Genomic DNA, 21901 nt, shown 5'->3' with positions numbered 1-21901 from the left:
GTAAAAAAAATTTTTTTATTAATTTTCACAAAAAATGATCTTTTTGCCCCAAATTTTTTATTTTCCCAAGGGTAAAAGGATAAATTGTACCCCAAAAGTTGTTGTGCAATTTGTCCTGAGTACGTCGATACTTCATATATGGGGATAAACCACTGTTTGAGCGCATGGCAGAGCTCGGAAGGGAAGGAGTGCCATTTGACTTTTCAATGCAAAATTGGCTGGAATTGAGATCGGACGCCATGTCGCATTTGGAGAGCCCCTGACGTGCCTTAACAGTGGAAACCCCCCACAAGTGACCCCATTTTGGAAAGAAGACCCCCTAATGAACTTATCTAGATGTGTGGTGAGCACTTTTAACCCCCAATTGTTTCACTAAAGTTTAGAATGTAGCATTGTGAAAATTAAAAAATCATTTTTTCTTTCCACAAAATGATGTTTTAGCCCGCAATTTTTTTTTTCCCAAGGGTAACAGGAGAAATTGGACCACAAATGTTATTGTCCAATTTGTCCTGAGTACGATGATACCCCACATGTGGGGGGGAACCACCGTTTGAGTGCATGGCAGAGCTCGGAAGGGAAGGAGCACCGTTTGAAATGCAGACTTAGATGGAATGGACTGCAGGTGTCATGTTGCATTTGCAGAGCCCCTGATGTACCTAAACAGTAGAAATCCACCACAAGTAACCCCATATTGGAAACTAGACCCCCCAAGGAACTTATCTAGATGTGTTGTGAGAGCTTTGAACCAACAAGTGCTTCACTACAGTTTATAACGCAGAGCCGTGAAAATAAAAAATATTTTTTTTTCCACGAAAATGATATTTTATCCCCTATGTTTTTATTTTCCCAAGGGTAACAGGACAAATTGGACCCCAAAAGTTGTTGTCCAACTTGTCCTGAGAACGCTGATACCCCATATGTTGGGGGGAACCACTGTTTGGGTGCACGGCAGAGCTCGAAAGGGAAGGAGCGCCATTTGAAATGCAGACTTAGATGGATTGGTCTGCAGGCGTCATGTTGCATTTGCAGAGCCCCTGATGTACCTAAACAGTAGAAACCTCCCACAAGTGACCCCATATTGGAAACTAGACCCCCAAAGGAACTTATCTAGATGTGTTGTGAGAGCTTCGAACCAACAAGTGTTTCACTACAGTTTATAACGCAGAGCCGTGAAAATAAAAAATATTTTTTTTTTCCACGAAAATGATATTTTATCCCCTATGTTTTTATTTTCCCAAGGGTAACAGGACAAATTGGACCCCAAAAGTTGTTGTCCAACTTGTCCTGAGAATGCTGATACCCCATATGTTGGGGGGAACCACTGTTTGGGCACACAGGAGAACTCGGAAGGGAAGGAGCCCTGTTTTACTTTTTCAAAGCAGAATTGGCTGGAATTGAGATCGGACGCCATGTCGCGTTTGGAGAGCCCCTGATGTGCCTAAACAGTGGAAACCCCCAATTATAACTGAAACCCTAACCCCAACCCTAACCCTAACCCTAGCCCTAGCCCTAACCCTAGCCCTAACCCTAACCCTAGCCCTAACCCTAGCACTAACCCTAGCACTAACCCTAGCACTAATGGGAAAATGGAAATAAATACATTTTTTTACATTTTATTATTTTTCCCTAACTAAGGGGGTGATGAAGGGGGGTTTGATTTACTTTTATAGCGTTTTTTTGGCGGATTTTTATGATTGGCAGCCGTCACACACTAAAAGACGCTTTTTATTGCAAAAAATAGTTTTTGCATCACCACATTTTGAGAGCTATAATTTATCCATATTTTGGCCCACAGAGTCATGTGAGATCTTGTTTTTTGTGGGATGAGTTGACGTTTTTATTGGTAACATTTTCAGGCAGATGACATTTTTTGATCGCTTTTTATTCCGATTTTTGGGAGGCGGAATGAACAAAAACCAGCAATTCCTGAATTTCTTTTAGGGGGGGCGTTTATACCGTTCCACGTGTGGTAAAATGGATAAAGCAGTTTTATTCTTCGGGTCAGTACGATTACAGCGATACCTCATTTATGTAATTTTTTTTATGTTTTGGCGCTTTTACACAATAAAAACTATTTTATATAAAAAAATAATTGTCTTTTGCATCGCATTATTCTGAGAGCTATAACTTTTTTATTTTTCTGCTGATGATGCTGTATGGCGGCTTTTTTTTTGCGGGACAAGATGACGTTTTCAGCGGTACCATGGTTATTTATATCCGTCGTTTTGATCGCGTGTTATTCCACTTTTTGTTCGCCTGAATGATAATAAAGCGTTGTTTTTTGCCTTGTTTTTTTTTTTTTTTTTTTGCGGTGTTCACTGAAGGGGTTAACTAGTGGGATAGTTTTATAGAGCGGGTCGTTACGGACGCGGCGATACCAAATATGTGTACATTTATTGTTTTGTGTTTTTTTTTACATAAATAAATGGATTTATTGGGAAATGTTTTTTTTTTTTTATTTGGGGATTTTTTTTTTTTTTTTTTTACACATTCTATTTTTTTTTTTTTTACTTTCTAACATTGTCCCAGGGTGGGACATCTCTGTATTAGATCAGATCGTTGATCTGACACTGTGCATAGCACACTGTCAGATCAACGATCTGACAGGCAGCTTAGCTGGCTTCCAGCGCCTGCTCTCAGCAGGCGCCGGCTAGCCAGGTCACTTCATGACCCGGAAGGAGTCCGGCGGCCATCTTGGATCCGGGGACTCCTTCCGGGTCACCGGAGCAACGCGATCTCATTGCGTTACTCCGGTGGGAGAGCGCAGGGAGCCCCCGTCCCTGCGCGATCCCCCTCTATGCCGCTGTCACTACTGACAGCGGCATCAGAGGGGTTAAATGCCCGCGATCGGCGATAGCGCCGATCGTGGGCATTGCTGCGGGGTGTCAGCTGTCATATACAGCTGACACCCGCACCCGATCACCGCGGCGCTCAGCGCGAGACCGCGGTGATCGATGCGCCGTACTAGTACTGCTGCTGGCACTAATGCAGTGCCGGCAGCGCAGTACTAGTACGGCGCTTGGCGCGAAGGGGTTAAGATAGCAAAACTGCACTACCACCTCCGGCCAGAAGGGGGAGCTCCAGAGACTCCCCTTGATCCATTCTGGTCTGAGAGAAGAAATGGCAGTTGGGCTAAGGAGCTGAAAGTGAGAGGTCATACAGCTGAATTTCTAACAGCCCTATGACGGTTTCCAGGCCTAAATCACCGGCCTGAGGAGAAGAGGGATAGAGAAAAAGGACATTGTGAGAACCGGGTAGCATTAATCACTACCCAGAACAGGCGCAAAGACGGATACCGGATCCGTGGCTGTATTCATTATATATAATACAGCAACCGGAAAAACGTGAGGTGATATCAGCTTCACTAGGGCCGGACGCAGCAACAGACACAGAGTTCAGCAGTACTCCCGGAGGGGGTAAGCCGATAAAAGGACTCGGGTTGCCCATCGAACCAGGACCCGGAGGGGACAGATTGGGCCGGCAGCCAGTTCACATACAGCAGCAGGGCCACACAGAAACTGCGTACAATAAGAGGCGAAGACCCCGGCAGGGTCAAAGTAACTCAGAGTTCCCATACAGACTCCGGTGACAGGACTGGTTGTAAATCCCTTTATGTTGAAGTAAACTGGTTAAACGTTTCAGTGCCTCAGTCTTTCATTTGGACAATAGCCAACTATCCAGGATCGGGATCATCACCGCTGGGAGAACCTGCTGCTGATCAAGTAAGTGCCTGTTCCCTCACGATACCCCTTACACTGTGTACTGCCTGAGGCCACAGCACCGGGTCAAGCCACCCGTGACATCCCCCTCAAGAGACAGACCCCATTGGTCCGGTGCTGGGTATCCCGGTCTCCTGGGCGTCACAATAGTATGATGGTCACCTACAGCTCTCTAATTGCGATATTATGTACGTCACATCTTCCTATATATAGTATTATGAACCCGCATCCCCTCTATATATAGGATCATGTCCCTACAGCCCCCTATATGGAATATGGTGGCCCCACAGCCCCCATATGATTGTCCCCACAGTATTTATAGATATATATATATATATATATATATACATACAGTAAAGACCAAAAGTTTGGACACACCTTCTCATTTAAAGCTTTTTCTGTATTTTCATGACTATAAAAATTGTAAATTCACACTGAAGGCATCAATACTATGAATTAACACATGTGGAAATATATACTTAACAAAAAAGTGTGAAATAACTGAAAATATGTCTTATATTCTAGGTTCTTCAAGGTAGCCACCTTTTGCTTTGAAGACTGCTTTGCACAATCTTGGCATTCTCTTGATGAGCTTCAAGAGGTAGTCACCGAGAATAGTTTTCACTTCACAGGTGTGCCCTGTCAGGTTTAATAAGTGGGATGTCTTGCCTTATAAATGGGGTTGGGACCATCAGTTGTGTTGTGCAGAAGTCTGGTGGATACACAGCTGATAGTTCTACTGAATAGACTGTTAGAATTTGTATTATGGCAAGAAAAAAGCAGCTAAGTAAAGAAAAACGAGTGGCCATCATTACTTTAAGAAATGAAGGTCAGTCAGTCCGAAAAATTGGGAAAACTTTGAAAGTGTCCCCAAGGGCAGTTGCAAAAACCATTAAGCGCTACAAAGAAACTGGCTCACATGAGGACCACCCCATGAAAGGAAGACCAAGAGTCACCTCTGCTTCTGAGGATAAGTTTATCCGAGTCACCAGCCTCAGAAATCACAGGTTAACTGCAGCTCAGATTAGAGACTAGGTCAATGCCACACAGAGTTCTAGCAGCAGACACATCTCTACAACAACTGTGAAGAGGAGACTTTGTACAGCAGGCCTTCATGGTAAAATAGATGCTAGGAAACCACTGCTAAGGACAGGCAACAAGCTAAAGAGACTTGTTTGGGCTAAAGAACACAAGGAATGGACATTAGATCAGTGGAAATCTGTGCTTTGGTCTGATGAGTGAGTCCAAATTTGAGATCTTTGCTTCCAACCACTGTGTCTTCGTGCGACGCAGAAAAGGTGAATGGATGGACTCTACATGCCTGGTTCCCACCGTGAAGCATGGAGGAGGAGATGTCTTGTGTGGGGGTGCTTTGCTGGTGACGCTGTTAGGGATTTATTCAAAATTGAAGCCATACTAAACCAGCATGGCTACCACAGTATCTTGCAGCTGCATGCTATTCCATCCGGTTTGTGTTTAGTTGGACCATCATTTATTTTTCAACAGGACAATGACCCCAAACACACCTCCAGGCTGTGTAAGGGCTATATGACCAAGAAGGAGAGTGATGGAGTGCTACGCCAGATGACCTGGCCTCCACAGTCACCAGATATGAACCCAATCGGAGATGGTTTGGGGTGAGCTGGACCACAGAGTAAAGGCAAAAGGGCCAACAAGTGCCAAGCATCTTTGGGAACTCCTTCAAGATTGTTGAAAGACTATTTCCAGTGACTACCTCTTGAAGCTTATCAAGAGAACACCAAGAGTGTGCAAAGCAGTCATCAAAGCAAAAGGTGGCTACTTTGAAGAACCAAGAAGCCGAAAAATGTTTGTTATCACCTAAGTGTTAAATAAAGGACACGATTTTAGCTGAAAAGATTGGGTGAGTGCCACATTTCTTCTGCTTATTTGTACTTTAAATGGGAAGGTGTGTGCAAACTTTTGATCTGTAGCGTGTGTATATATATATATATATATATATATATATATATATATATATATATAGTTTTTGGCAAAGCCAGCTCACCGCTTTGATGAAACAGGGATGCATCCAACCTGTGATTACAGTTCGCACGGAAAACAGATTGGGATAAATCCACACATGTAAAGAAAAAACTTTTTGCTTCTCCAGCGATCAGTCCAATGGTAGAGTAAAATATACCTTTTATTTATCCATTAAAAAGTTCCAGATTTCTTCAGTTTCAGTAACAATATTGCATATATATATATATATATATAATGATGGCCTAAGTTCTCCATATTAAAAAAAAGTTTATACTCACCTGATCCTGATTCCCGGCACTGCAGCCTCCATTTTCTCTTCATGTCCGCAGAGCGGCATGAGGCAATAATGTTATTGCGCCACCTGCGTGAGCACACTGAAGTCTCAGGAAGCTGTGGTCTGCAGCTTATGAGACAGACCAGGGCTTCCACTAGGAATTTCGGGGTCCCACACTGGCAAAATTTTTGGGTTCCCTTGAGACTCCACCCAGGCTCCACACCAGCCCCGCCTCCAACGTCCCACCGCCCACTCTTGGAAAATCTCAAGTTCTCCACCAAATCCTCACCGATCAGATATTAACAGTTCCCATCAAACACCAGATCACATTCATAACCAGCAGCTTTTGTTCTGGCCAAACAATTTTTTAAGCTGACACCACAGCACGGTAGACTCTTTTGGCCAGGCCCTACTCTACTCTAAACTATTAAAAATAAATATATTTTTATCTATTTTTCTTTAAGGCAATGAGTGACATACATTTACCTTTTTTTTTTTTTAAAACAACCATTAACCCCTTCATGACCCAGCCTATTTTGACCTTAAAGACCTTGCCGTTTTTTGCAATTCTGACCAGTGTCCCTTCATGAGGTAATAACTCAGGAACGCTTCAATGGATCCTAGCGGTTCTGAGATTGTTTTTTCGTGACATATTGGGCTTCATGTTAGTGGTAAATTTAGGTCAATAAATTCTGTGTTTATTTGTGATAAAAACGGAAATTTGGCGAAAATTTTGAAAATTTCGCAATTTTCACATTTTGAATTTTTATTCTGTTAAACCAGAGAGTTATGTGACACAAAATAGTTAATAAATAACATTTCCCACACGTCTACTTTACATCAGCACAATTTTGGAAACAAAATTTTTTTTTGCTAGGAAGTTATAAGGGTTAAAATTTGACCAGCGATTTCTCATTTTTACAACGAAATTTACAAAACCATTTTTTTTAGGGACCACCTCACATTTGAAGTCAGTTTGAGGGGTCTATATGGCTGAAAATACCCAAAAGTGACACCATTCTAAAAACTGCACCCCTCAAGGTGCACAAAACCACATTCAAGAAGTTTATTAACCCCTCAGGTGCTTCACAGCAGCAGAAGCAACATGGAAGGAAAAAATGAACATTTAACTTTTTAGTCACAAAAATGATTTTTCAGCAACAATTTTTTTATTTTCCCAATGGTAAAAGGAGAAACTGAACCACGAAAGTTGTTGTCCAATTTGTCCTGAGTACGCTGATACCTCATATGTGGGGGTAAACCACTGTTTGGGCGCACGGCAGGGCTTGGAAGGGAAGGAGCGCCATTTGACTTTTTGAATGAAAAATTGGCTGCACTCTTTAGCGGACACCATGTCACATTTGGAGAGCCCCCGTGTGCCTAAAAATTGGAGCTCCCCCACAAGTGACCCCATTTTGGAAACTAGACGCCCCAAGGAACTTATCTAGATGCATAGTGAGCCCTTTAAACCCCCAGGTGCTTCACAAATTGATCCGTAAAAATGAAAAAGTACTTTTTTTTCACAAAAAAATTCTTTTAGCCTCAATTTTTTCATTTTCACATGGACAACAGGATAAAATGGATCCTAAAATTTGTTTGGCAATTTCTCCTGAGTACACCGATACTTCACATGTGGGGGTAAACCACTGTTTGGGCACATGGTAAGGCTCGGAAGGGAAGGAGCGCCATTTGACTTTTTGAATGAAAAATTATCTCCATCGTTAGCGGACACCATGTCGCGTTTGGAGAGACCCTGTGTGCTTAAACATTGGAGCTCCCCCACAAGTGACCCCATTTTGGAAACTGGACCCCCCAAGGAACTTATCTAGATGCCTAGTGAGCACTTTAAACCCTCAGGTGCTTCACAAATTGATCCGTAAAAATGAAAAAGTACTTTTTTTTCACAAAAAATTTATTTTCGCCTCAATTTTTTCATTTTCACATGGGCAATAGGATAAAATGGATCCTAAAATTTGTTGAGCAATTTCTCCCGAGTACGCCGATACCTCATATGTGGGGGTAAACCACTGTTTGGCCACACGGCAGGGCTCGGAAGGGAAGGCGCGCCTTTTAACTTTTTGAATGGAAAATTAGCTCCAATTGTTAGCGGACACCATGTCGCATTTGGAGAGCCCCTGTGTGCCTATGCAATGGAGCTCCCCCACAAGTGACCCCATTTTGGAAACTAGACCCCCCAAGGAACTTATCTAGATGCATACTGAGCACTTTAAACCCCCAGGTGCTTCACAGAAGTTTATAATTCAGAGCCATGAAAATAAAAAATAATTTTTCTTTTCTCAAAAATGATTTTTTAGCCTGGAATTTCCTATTTTGTCAATGGTAATAGGAGAAATTGGACCACAAATTTTGTTGTCCAGTTTGTCCTGAGTATGCAGATACCCCATATGTGGGGGTAAACCACTGTTTGGGCGCACGGCAGGGCTCAGAAGGGAAGGCACGCCATTTGGCTTTTTAAATGGAAAATTATCTCCAATCATTAGCGGACACCATGTCGCGTTTGGAGAGCCCCTGTGTGCCTAAACATTGGAGATCCCCCACAAATTACCCCATTTTGGAAACTAGACCCCCAAAGGAACTAATCTAGATGTGTAGTGAGCACTTTGAACCCTCAAGTGCTTCACAGAAGTTTATAACGCAGAGCCATGAAAATAAAAAAAAAAAATTATTTTCTCAAAAATGAATTTTAGCCCGCAATTTTTTATTTTCCCAAGGGTAACAGGAGAAATTTGACCCCAAAAGTTGTTGTCCAGTTTCTCCTGAGTACGCTGATACCCCATATGTGGGGGTAAACCACTGTTTAGGCACATGCTGGGGCTCGGAAGTGAAGTAGTGACGTTTTGAAATGCAGACTTTGATGCAATGCTCTGTGGGCGTCACGTTGCGTTTGCAGAGCCCCTGATGTGGCTAAACAGTAGAAACCCCCCACAAGTGACCCCATTTTGGAAACTAGACCCCGAAAGGAACTTATCTAGATGTGAGGTGAGCACTTTGAACCCCCAAGTGCTTCACAGACGTTCATAACACAGAGCAGTGAAAATAATAAATACGTTTTCTTTCCTCAAAAATAATTTTTTAGCCCAGAATTTTTTATTTTCCCAAGGGTTACAGGAGAAATTGGACCACAAAAGTTGTTGTCCAGTTTCTCCTGAGTACGCTGATACCCCATGTGTGGGGGTAAACCACTGTTTGGGCACACGTGGGGGCTCAGAAGGGAAGTAGTGACTTTTGAAATGCAGACTTTGATGGAATGGTCTGCGGGCGTCACATTGCGTTTGCAGAGCCCCTGGTGTGCCTAAACAGTAGAAACCCCCCACAAGTGACCCCATTTTGGAAACTAGACCCCCAAAGGAACTTATCTAGATGTGTGGTGAGCACTTTCAACCCCCAAGTGCTTTACAGAAGTTTATAACGCAGAGCCGTGAAAATAATAAATACGTTTTCTTTCCTCAAAAATAATTTTTTAGCCCAGAATTTTTTATTTTCCCAAGGGTTACAGGAGAAATTGGACCACAAAAGTTGTTGTCCAGTTTCTCCTGAGTACGCTGATGCCCCATGTGTGGGGGTAAACCACTGTTTGGGCACACGTGGGGGCTCAGAAGGGAAGTAGTGACTTTTGAAATGCAGACTTTGATGGAATGGTCTGCGGGCGTCACATTGCGTTTGCAGAGCCCCTGGTGTGCCTAAACAGTAGAAACCCCCCACAAGTGACCCCATTTTGGAAACTAGACCCCCCAAGGAACTTATCTAGATATGTGGTGAGCACTTTGAACCCCCAAGTGCTTCACAGACGTTTACAACGCAGAGCCGTGAAAATAAAAAATCATTTTTCTTTCCTTAAAAATGATGTTTTAGCAAGCAATTTTTTATTTTCTCAAGGGTAACAGGAGAAATTGGACCCCAGTAATTGTTGCGCAGTTTGTCCTGAGTATGCTGGTACCCCATATGTGGGGGTAAACCACTGTTTGGGCACACGTCGGGGTTCGGAAGTGAGGGAGCACCATTTGAATTTTTGAATACAAGATTGGCTGGAATCAATGGTGGCGCCATGTTGCGTTTGGAGACCCCCTGAAGTGCCTAAACAGTGGAAACCCCTCAATTCTACCTCCAACACACCCCTAACCCTTATCCCAACTGTAGCCGTAACCCTAATCACAACCCTAACCCCAACACACCCCTAACCACAACCCTAACCCCAACACACCCCTAACCCTAACCACAACCCTAATTCCAACCCAACTCTAAGGCTATGTGCCAACGTTGCGGATTCGTATGAGATTTTTCAGCATCATTTTTGAAAAATCCGCGGGTAAAAGGCACTGCGTTTTACCTGTGGATTTACCGTGGATTTCCAGTGTTTTTTGTGCGGATTTCACCTGTGGATTCCTATTGAGGAACAGGTGTAAAACGCTGCGGAATCCGCACAAAGAATTGGCATGCTGCGGAAAATACAACGCAGCGTTCCCGCGCGGTATTTTCTGCACCATGGGCACAGCGGATTTGGTTTTCCATATGTTTACATGGTACTGTAAACCTGATGGAACACTGCTGCGGATCCGCAGCGGCCAATCCGCACCGTGTGCACATATACCTTTAGAATTAGGCTGTGCACACGCTGCGGAAAACGCTGCGGATCCGCAGCAGTTTCCCATGAGTTTACAGTTCAATGTGAACCTATGGGAACCAAAAATCGCTGTACACATGCTGCGGAAAAACTGCACGGAAACGCAGCGGTTTACATTCCGCAGTATGTCACTTCCTTCTGCGGATTCCGCAGCGGTTTTACAACTGCTCCAATAGAAAATCGCAGTTGTAAAACCGCAGTGAAATGCGCAGAAAAACCGCGGTAAATCCACGATAAATCGGCAGCGGTTTAGCACTGTGGATTTTTCAAATCCGCTGCGGAAAAATCCGCATAGGACCAGAATACGTGTGCACATACCGAAACCCTAACCCTAGCCCTAACCCTAGCCCTAACCCTACCCCTAACCCTACCCCTAACCCTAACCCTAACCCTACCCCTAACCCTAACCCTAGCCCTAACCCTACCCCTAACCCTACCCCTAACCCTAACCCTACCCCTAACCCTACCCCTAACCCTAGTTCTTACCCCAACCTTAGTGAAAAAAAAAAAATTCTTTATTTTTTTTATTGTCCCTATCTATGGGGGTGACAAAGGGGGGGGGTCATTTACTATTTTTTTTTATTTGATCACTGAGATAGGTTATATCTCAGTGATCAAAATTCACTCTGGAACGAATCTGCCGGCCGGCAGATTCGGCGGGCGCACTGCACATGCGCCAGCCATTTTGGAAGATGGCGGCGCCCAGGAAAGAAGACGGACGGACCTCGGGCGGCCAGGTAAGTATAAGGGGGGGGAGATCAGGGCACGGGGGGGGGCGTCGGAGCACGGGGGGGTGGATCGGATCATGGGGGGGGGGTGGATCGGAACACGGGAGGGAGGATTGGAGCACGGGGAAGGATTGGAGCACGGGGTGAGGGATCGCTGTGCGGGGGGGTGGATCGGAGCACGGGGGGGTCGCTGTGTGCGGGGGGGGGATCGGAGTGCGGGGGGGTTTGATTGGAGCGCGGGGGGTGTGATTGGTGCACGGGGAAGCGGACAGGAGGACGGGGGAGCGGAGCACAGGACGGAGGGGAGCGGACCACAGATCGGGGGGCTGGGGGGGCGATCGGAGGGGTGGGGTGGGTGCACATAAGTGTTTCCAGCCATGGCCGATGATATTGCAGCATCGGCCATGGCTGGATTGTAATATTTCACCAGTTTTTTAGGTGAAATATTACAAATCGCTCTGATTGGCAGTTTCACTTTCAACAGCCAATCAGAGCGATCGTAGCCACGAGGGGGTGAAGCCACCCCCCCTGGGCTAAACTACCACTCCCCCTGTCCCTGCAGATCGGGTGAAATGGGAGTTAACCCTTTCACCCGGCCTGCAGGGACGCGATCTTTCCATGACGCATATGCTGCGTCATGGGTCGGAATGGCACCGACTTTCATGACGCAGCGTATGCGTCAAAGGTCGGGAAGGGGTTAATACCACATATAAGGGACAAATATAATCACATCATGACCAGACCACATATTACCACCACATAGTGACCGAACAATACCACATACAAGAAACAAATATCGCCACACCATGACCAGACTACATATTACCACCACATAGTGACCGAATAATGCCACATACAAGGAACAAATACCACCACACCATGGTCGGACAACATATTACCATCAAATAATGACTGAAAAATACCACATACAAGGAACAAATACCGCCACACCATGACCAGACCACATATTATCACCACATAGTGACTGAATACTACAATACTGATCTCTGTATTTACTGTCAGTGTACCTATTAATACAGTGATCACCAGTGACATTATACACAGGAGTTCTGTATAAAGTGTCAGTGTACATGTAATACAGTGATCACCACTGCCAGTGACATTATACACAAGAGCTCTGTATATAGTATACAGTGTATATTGTCAGTGTACAGGCAATACACTGACTCTCACCAGTGACTTCTTTAGCTGAAGTCCTTCAACTTTGTTTTTCTTTTTCATCCAGCACAGACCACCGTCACTTCTTCCAGCCAGGACTCATCTCTGCATAAAATAACACAGTTAGCTAGAGCATGGCTTCCAGAGCACATTCCCCACTTTTTCCCTTTCTTCTACCCTACACATCTAAATACAGATTTGCACCCACAATCTATCTATATAATTGTCTAAGGTCCACTTCCATCTGTTTGTCTGTTTCTCTGTCACGGAAATCCCGCGTCGCTGATTGGTCGCGGCCGGGCTGGGCGCGACCAATCAGCGACATGCACAGTCCGGCCACGAATTGGCCCCTCCCTACTCCCCTCCAGTCAGAGCCGCCACCCACATAGCGTTTTAGCAGTCCGTTAAACAGACAGCGTTAAACCACGGCATAACGCGGTGTAACGCAGTCCGTTAACGCTGCCACTAACCCTGTGTGACCAACTATGCAGCATCACTAGTAAAAATATATAATGTTAAAAATAATTTTTAAAAAATCATTATATTGTCACCTTCCGGCATCCGCGGTAACCTTTCCCGCTCCTCGCGACGCTCCGGTCCCAAGAATGCATTGCGGCAACGACCCGTGATGACGTAGCGGTCTCGCGAGGCAATACTGGGAACGGAGCGTCGTGAGGAGCATCGCTAAAGGCCTGAGCTGTATCCGGGGGCCGCCAGAAGGTGAGTATATAATAATTTTTTATTTTAATTATTTTTTTTAACAGAGATATGGTGCCCACATTGATATATACTATGTGGGTTGTGTTACATACTGCGTGGGCTGTGTTACATACTGCGTGGGCTGTGTTACATACTGCGTGGGCTGTGTTATATACTGCATGGGCTGTGTTATATACTACGTCGCTGTGCTCTACACTACATGGGCTGTGCTATATACTATGTGGCTGTGCAATATACTACATGGCTGTGCTATATACTACGTGGCTGTGTTATATACTACGTGGCTGTGTTATATACTATGTGGGCTGTGTTATATACTACGTCGGCTGTTATATACTGCGTGCGCTGATGGGGATTTAATGTGTGTGGGAGATTTGGAGTAGAGATGCGGTTATTTATTGTGTATGGGGAGATTTGTAGTGGGGATGGGGATATTTAATGTGTGGGGGAGATTTGAGTACACAAAATGAAGAGCAAAGGGGGAAATGGGGGGCATGTATGAGGAAACAGTACGGGGGAATCTGGGGCATGTATGAGGAAACAGTACAGGGGAATGGGGGACATGTGTCATGATCCCAATGGCAGGGGATCACTAAAGGACAAGCACAGATACAAACAAGCTCTAGGGCGATGGAACCTGAGCTGACCGCGACCCTGAACCTTACACACAAATAAAAGTAGCCGGGGAACGTGCCTACGATGATCCTAGACGTCTCGCTCCAGCCGAAGATCTAACTTCCCCTATTAGAAGAAACACAGACCTCTCTTGCCTCCAGAGAAATTCCCCACAGAAATAGCAGCCCCCCACATATAATGACGGTGAAATGAGAGGAAAGCACATACGCAGTATGAAAACAGTTTCAGCAAAATGAGGCCCGCTAAAGCTAGATAGCAGAGGATACAAAAGTGAACTGCGCGGTCAGCGAAAAACCCTTCAAAAAACCATCCTGAAATTACTTGAACTCATGTGCCAACTCATGGTACATGAGGAGCAATTTCAGCCCACTAGAGCAACCAGCAGCAAGAATCACATATCTGCAGGCTGGACTAAAAACCAAATAAAGCAAAACACCAAAACAGGAAAATCCAAACTTAGCTTGACCAGAAGGTTCTAGGAGCAGGGAGCAGAGGTAACAAGACACACTGGATACATTGATAACCGGCGAGGAAATGCCAGCAAAGCCAGGTTAAATAGGAAACTCCCATATCCTGATGGAACAGGTGGAACCCAGAGACCCAGGAAAGACAAGTCACCCAGTACCATCAGTAACCACCAGAGGGAGCCCAAAAACAGAACTCACAACAGTACCCCCCCCTTGAGGAGGGGTCACCGAACCCTCACGAGAACCACCAGGGCGACCAGGATGAGCCCTATGAAAAGCGCGAACCAAATCATCAGCATGAACATCCGAGGCAACCACCCAAGAATTATCCTCCTGACCATAACCCTTCCACTTGACCAAATACTGGAGTTTCCGTCTGGAAACACGAGAATCCAAGATCTTCTCCACAACATACTCCAATTCTCCCTCCACCAGCACTGGAGCAGGAGGCTCAAGCGAAGGAACAACAGGTACCTCATACTTCCGCAACAACGACCGATGGAACACATTATGAATAGCAAACGATGCCGGGAGATCCAAACGAAACGACACAGGGTTAAGAATTTCCAAGATCCTATAGGGACCGATGAACCGAGGCTTGAACTTAGGAGAAGAGACCTTCATAGGAACAAAACGAGAAGACAACCACGCCAAGTCACCAACAAGAAGTCGAGGACCCACGCGGCGACGGCGATTAGCAAACTGCTGAGCCTTCTCCTGGGACAACTTCAAATTGTCCACCACATGACTCCAAATCCGATGCAACCTATCCACCACCATGTCCACTCCAGGACAATCAGAAGGTTCCACCTGACCAGAGGAAAAACGAGGATGAAACCCCGAATTACAAAAGAAAGGAGAAACCAAGGTAGCAGAACTAGCCCGATTATTAAGGGCAAACTCGGCCAGCGGCAAAAAGGTAACCCAGTCATCCTGATCAGCAGAAACAAAACACCTTAAATAAGTTTCCAAGGTCTGATTAGTTCGTTCAGTCTGGCCATTCGTCTGAGGATGGAATGCAGACGAAAAGGACAAATCAATGCCCATCTTAGCACAGAACGTCCGCCAAAATCTAGACACAAACTGGGATCCCCTGTCAGAAACGATGTTCTCAGGAATCCCATGCAAACGAACCACATTCTGAAAAAACAGAGGGACCAACTCAGAGGAGGAAGGCAACTTAGGCAAGGGTACCAGATGAACCATTTTAGAAAAGCGATCACACACAACCCAGATGACGGACATTTTTTGAGAGACAGGGAGATCCGAAATAAAGTCCATGGAAATGTGCGTCCAAGGCCTCTTCGGGATAGGCAAAGGTGACAACAATCCACTGGCCCGAGAACAGCAAGGCTTAGCCCGAGCACAAACCTCACAAGACTGCACAAAAGAACGCACATCCCTCGACAAGGAAGGCCACCAAAAAGACCTGGCCACCAAGTCTCTAGTACCAAATATTCCAGGATGACCTGCCAACGCAGAAGAATGGACCTCGGAGATGACTCTACTGGTCCAATTATCCGGAACAAACAGTCTCTCAGGCGGACAACGATCAGGTTTACCCGCCTGAAACTCCTGCAAAGCACGTCGCAAGTCTGGGGAGACAGCAGACAAAATCACCCCATCCTTAAGGATACCAGAGGGCTCAGAATTTCCAAGGGAGTCAGGCACAAAACTCCTAGAAAGAGCATCCGCCTTCACATTCTTTGAACCTGGCAGGTATGAAACCACAAAATTGAAACGAGAGAAAAACAGTGACCAACGAGCCTGTCTAGGATTCAGACGCCTGGCAGACTCAAGGTAAATCAAATTTTTGTGATCAGTCAAGACCACTACACGATGTCTAGCACCCTCTAGCCAATGACGCCACTCCTCAAATGCCCACTTCATGGCCAAAAGTTCCCGATTACCAACATCATAATTCCGCTCAGCCGGCGAAAACTTTCTAGAAAAAAACGCGCATGGCTTCATCACTGAGCCATCGGAGCTTCTCTGTGACAAAACCACCCCCGCTCCAATCTCGGAAGCATCAACCTCAACCTGAAAAGGGAGCGAAACATCTGGCTGACGCAACACAGGAGCAGAAGAAAACCGGCGCTTAAGTTCCTGAAAGGCCTCCACAGCCGCAGGAGACCAATTAGCAACATCAGCACCCTTCTTAGTCAAATCCGTCAAATGCTTAACAACACTAGAAAAATTAGTTATAAAACGACGATAGAAATTAGCAAAGCCCAAGAACTTCTGTAGACTCTTAAGAGATGTAGGCTGCGTCCAGTCACAAATAGCCTGAACCTTGACGGGATCCATCTCAATAGTAGAAGGGGAAAAAAATATACCCCAAGAAAGAAATCTTCTGGACTCCAAAGAGACACTTTGAGCCTTTTACAAACAAGGAATTGGCCCGCAGGACCTGAAACACCTTCCTGACCTGCTGAACATGAGACTCCCAGTCATCAGAAAAAAACAAAATATCATCCAAATACACAATCATAAATTTATCCAGATATTCACGGAAAATATCGTGCATAAAGGACTGGAAGACTGAAGGAGCATTAGAAAGTCCAAAAGGCATAACCAAATACTCAAAATGGCCCTCAGGCGTATTAAATGCAGTTTTCCACTCATCACCTTGCTTTATTCGTATAAGATTATACGCACCCCGAAGATCAATCTTAGTGAACCATTTAGCCCCCTTAATGCGAGCAAACAAATCAGTCAACAATGGCAAAGGATACTGATATTTTACGGTAATCTTATTCAAAAGACGATAATCTATACAAGGCCTCAAGGAACCATCTTTTTTGGCCACGAAAAAAAAACCTGCTCCCAAAGGGGACAAAGATGGACGGATATGTCCCTTTTCCAAGGACTCCTTAACATAATCCCGCATAGCAGTATGCTCTGGCACTGACAGATTGAACAAACGACCTTTAGGAAATTTACTGCCTGGAATTAAATTTATAGCACAATCGCAATCCCTGTGAGGAGGAAGCGAACTGAGCTTAGGCTCCTCAAAAACATCCCGATAGTCAGACAAAAACACAGGAATCTCAGAAGGAGTAGATGAAGCGATAGAAATCGGAGGTGCATCATCATGAACCCCCTGACAACCCCAGCTTAACACAGACATTGATTTCCAGTCAAGGACTGGATTATGAGTTTGTAACCATGGCAGACCAAGTACTAGAACATCATGCAAATTATACAGTACCAGGAAGCGAATCACCTCCTGATGAACGGGAGTCATACGCATGGTCACTTGTGTCCAGTACTGAGGTTTATTCATAGCCAAAGGTGTAGAGTCAATTCCCTTCAAAGGAATAGGGACTTCCAGAGGCTCCAGACTAAACCCACAGCGATTGGCAAATGACCAATCCATAAGACTCAGGGCAGCGCCTGAATCCACATAGGCATCGACGGAAATGGATGATAATGAACAAATCAGAGTCACAGACAGAATGAACTTAGACTGTAAAGTACTAATGGCAACAGACTTATCAACCTTTTTTGTGCGTTTAGAGCATGCTGATATAACATGAGCTGAATCACCACAATAAAAGCACAACCCTTTTTTCCGCCTATACTTTTGCCGTTCACTTCTGGACTGAATTCTATCACATTGCATTATCTCAGGTGACGGTTCAGACGACACCGCCAAATGATGCACAGGTTTGCGCTCCCGTAAACGCCGATCAATCTGAACAGCCATAGTCATAGACTCATTCAGACCAGCAGGCGCAGGGAACCCCACCATAACATCTTTAATGGCCTCAGAAAGGCCATCTCTGAACTTTGCAGCCAGAGCGCACTCATTCCACTGAGTAAGCACCGACCACTTCCGAAATTTTTGACAATAAATTTCTGCTTCATCTTGCCCCTGAGAGAGGGCCAACAAAGCTTTTTCAGCCTGAATCTCTTGGTTAGGTTCCTCATAGAGCAAACCCAATGCCAGAAAAAACGCATCCGCATTAAGCAATGCAGGGTCCCCTGGTGCCAATGCAAATGCCCAATCCTGAGGGTCACCCCGCAGGAAAGATATAATTATCTTGACTTGCTGAGCAGGGTCTCCAGAGGAGCGAGATTTCAAAGAAAGAAACAACTTGCAATTGTTCCTAAAATTCAGAAAACGAGATCTATCTCCAGAAAAAAACTCTGGGACAGGAATTCTAGGTTCAGACATAGGAGCATGTACAACAAAATCCTGTATATTTTGAACCTTAGTGGCAAGATTATTCAGGCTGGAAGCCAAATTCTGGACGTCCATGATAAACAGCTGGGATCAGAGCCATTCAAAGATTAAGAGGAGGAGGAAGTAGCCAGGCTGCAATAAGGCTAGGCAGCAAACTCTGAGGGAAAAAGAAAGAAAAAAAAAAAAAAAAACTTCCTCAGACTACTTATCCTCCTACTTCAGCCAATACAATTAACACTTTGTGGGCCGGTTATACTGTCATGATCCCAATGGCAGGGGATCACTAAAGGACAAGCACAGATACAAACAAGCTCTAGGGCGATGGAACCTGAGCTGACCGCGACCCTGAACCTTACACACAAATAAAAGTAGCCGGGGAACGTGCCTACGATGATCCTAGACGTCGCGCTCCAGCCGAAGATCTAACTTCCCCTATTAGAAGAAACACAGACCTCTCTTGCCTCCAGAGAAATTCCCCACAGAAATAGCAGCCCCCCACATATAATGACGGTGAAATGAGAGGAAAGCACATACGCAGTATGAAAACAGTTTCAGCAAAATGAGGCCCGCTAAAGCTAGATAGCAGAGGATACAAAAGTGAACTGCGCGGTCAGCGAAAAACCCTTCAAAAACCCATCCTGAAATTACTTGAACTCATGTGCCAACTCATGGTACATGAGGAGCAATTTCAGCCCACTAGAGCAACCAGCAGCAAGAATCACATATCTGCAGGCTGGACTAAAAACCAAATAAAGCAAAACACCAAAACAGGAAAATCCAAACTTAGCTTGACCAGAAGGTTCTAGGAGCAGGGAGCAGAGGTAACAAGACACACTGGATACATTGATAACCGGCGAGGAAATGCCAGCAAAGCCAGGTTAAATAGGAAACTCCCATATCCTGATGGAACAGGTGGAACCCAGAGACCCAGGAAAGACAAGTCACCCAGTACCATCAGTAACCACCAGAGGGAGCCCAAAAACAGAACTCACAACAGACATGTATGAGAACAGTATGGGGGAATGGAGGGCATGTATGAGGAAACAGTACTGAGGAATGGGGGGCATTTATGAGGAAACAGTATGAGGGGAATGGGGGGCATGTATGAGGAAACAGTACTGAGAATGGGAGTCATGTATGTGGAAACAGTGCGGGGATTGGGGGCATGTATGAGAAAACAGTACAGGGAAATGGGGGCATGTATGAGGAAACAGTACAGGGAAATGGGGGCATGTATGAGGAAACAGTATGAGGGAATGGGGGGCATGTATGAGGAAACAGTATGGGGGAATCGGGGGCATGTATGAGGAAACAGTACAGGGGAATGGGGGACATGTATGAGAACAGTATGGGGGAATGGGGGGCATGTATGAGGAAACAGTACTGAGGAATGGGGGGCATTTATGAGGAAACAGTATGAGGGGAATGGGGGGCATGTATGAGGAAACAATACTGAGAATGGGAGTCATGTATGTGGAAACAGTGCGGGGATTGGGGGCATGTATGAGAAAACAGTACAGGGAAATGGGGGCATGTATGAGGAAACAGTACAGGGAAATGGGGGCATGTATGAGGAAACAGTATGAGGGAATGGGGGGCATGTTTGAGGAAACAGTGCGGGGATTGGGGGCATGTATGAGGAAACAGTACAGGGGAATGGGGGCATGTATGAGGAAACAGTACGAGGGAATGGGGGCATTTTTGAGGAAACAGTACAGGGGAATGGGGGGCATGTATGAGGAAACAGTACTGGGAATGGAAGTCATGTATGTGGAAACAGTGCGGGGATTGGGGCATGTATAAGAAAACAGTACAGGAGAATGGGGGGGCATGTATGAGGAAACAGTACAGGAGAATGGGGGGAATGCACGAGGAAACAGTACAGGGGAGTGGGGGTATGTATGAGGAAGCAGTGCAGGGGAATGGGAGGGCATGTATGAGGAAACAGTACAGGGAAATTGGGGGCACGTATGAGGAAACAGTATGGGGGAATGGGGGCATGTACGAGGAAACAATATGGGTAAATGGGGGCATATATTAGGAAAAAGTTTAGGGGGAAGGGTGCAGAGAGTATGGGGAGCGAACGGGGGAATGTATGCGGACACAGCATGAGTAGAGATGTGAAAAATGTATGTGGACAGACTACGTGGAGTGAGGGTTATGGGATGTGTGCATGCATAGCATGGGGGGACAGTGTAAGGCCACAGCCAGAAGAGGACAGTATACCAAGGAGGGGGAGTGTGATGAGAGGGTACAGTATAAATACTGGGCCCTATAGGGGGACACAGTATGAGAGGACAGTGTGAAGAGGGGAGCCTGCATGGAAAGGAGAGGTCAGTGTAAAGAGCATGTACCATAAGAGGAACAGTGTGGGGGTCATATTTTGTGCAGACAAGATAGTGAAGGGCAATTTTTTATTCAGGAGCATTAAAATGACACTTCTATCTTTAAGGGCATCATGTGGAGATTTTCTGCAAAAGAGCGGAGAAGATGTCCATGATGCCACTTACACCATTTTTAAACTCAAACGGTCAATGTCAGGCAATTCTAGACATTTTTTGGATACACACCAGGGTAATACTGCTTCTTTGGCAGTACTGGGCATCGAGAGAGTTAACCGCCCTTCCAGAGGCTGCGACTTGAAGAAAGCGCTTTTAAAATGCGAAGCGCATTTGATTTTAAAACTTGACAATAGAGATCTCAAAGGTTTAAAATAGTCTGGAAGAAGAGTGTAGAGGCCACAATCCAAGCTGCTGAGGTCTAGTGTGAAGTTTCGACAATCAGTGATGGTTTGGGGAGCCATGTCATCTGCTGGTGTAGGTCCACTGTGTTTTATCAAGACCAAAGTCAGCGCAGCCGTCTACCAGGAAATTTTAGAGCACTTCATGCTTCCCTCTGCCGACAAGCTTTTTGGAGAAGGAAATTTCATTATCCAGCAGAACTTGGCACCTGTCCACACTGCCAAAAGTACCAATACGTGGTTTTAAAACAACAGTATCACTGTGCTTGATTGGCCAGAAAACTCGCCTGACCTTGACCTCATAGATAATCCATGGGGTATTGTCAAGAGGAAGATAAGATACTAGGAGGAAAAAAAAAGACCAACAAAAGAATGGTGTGCACACATACAATGTGATAAAAAATATACAGTTTTATTGATAACATGGACAAATAACTTAATAAAACATCTGAAAACATCTACTATATAATTGTCTAAGGGTCACTTCCGTCTGTCTGTCTCTCCTTCTGTCTGTCACGGTTATTCATTCGCTGATTGGTCTCGGCAGCTGCCTGTCATGGCTGCCGAGACCAATCAGCGACGGGCACAGTCCGGAAGAAAATG

General features: G+C 45.3%; 1 protein-coding gene across 3 annotated transcripts in view; it reads right to left on the bottom strand.

Moving 5' to 3' along the window:
- Positions 1 to 21901, bottom strand: part of LOC138648851 (4-galactosyl-N-acetylglucosaminide 3-alpha-L-fucosyltransferase FUT6-like) — a 59905-nt gene that overhangs the window by 22200 nt on the left and 15804 nt on the right. For 2 of the 3 annotated variants that reach the window (XM_069738803.1, XM_069738804.1), the window contains exons 1-2: positions 21129 to 21338; positions 12562 to 12651 (exon numbers count right to left, since the gene is read on the bottom strand). The exons of the other annotated variant lie outside the window; for it this stretch is intronic. The gene's annotated coding sequence lies outside the window, so the exon portion shown is untranslated. Of the gene's footprint in view, positions 1 to 12561; positions 12652 to 21128; positions 21339 to 21901 lie in introns of those variants that run through there. 3 annotated transcript variants of the gene reach the window in all.

Source organism: Ranitomeya imitator, chromosome 9, assembly GCF_032444005.1.
Source record: "Ranitomeya imitator isolate aRanImi1 chromosome 9, aRanImi1.pri, whole genome shotgun sequence".
NCBI lineage: Eukaryota > Metazoa > Chordata > Amphibia > Anura > Dendrobatidae > Ranitomeya > Ranitomeya imitator.
The sequence above is the reverse complement of the archived record's forward strand: the minus strand, read 5'-3'. Positions and strand labels throughout refer to the sequence as shown.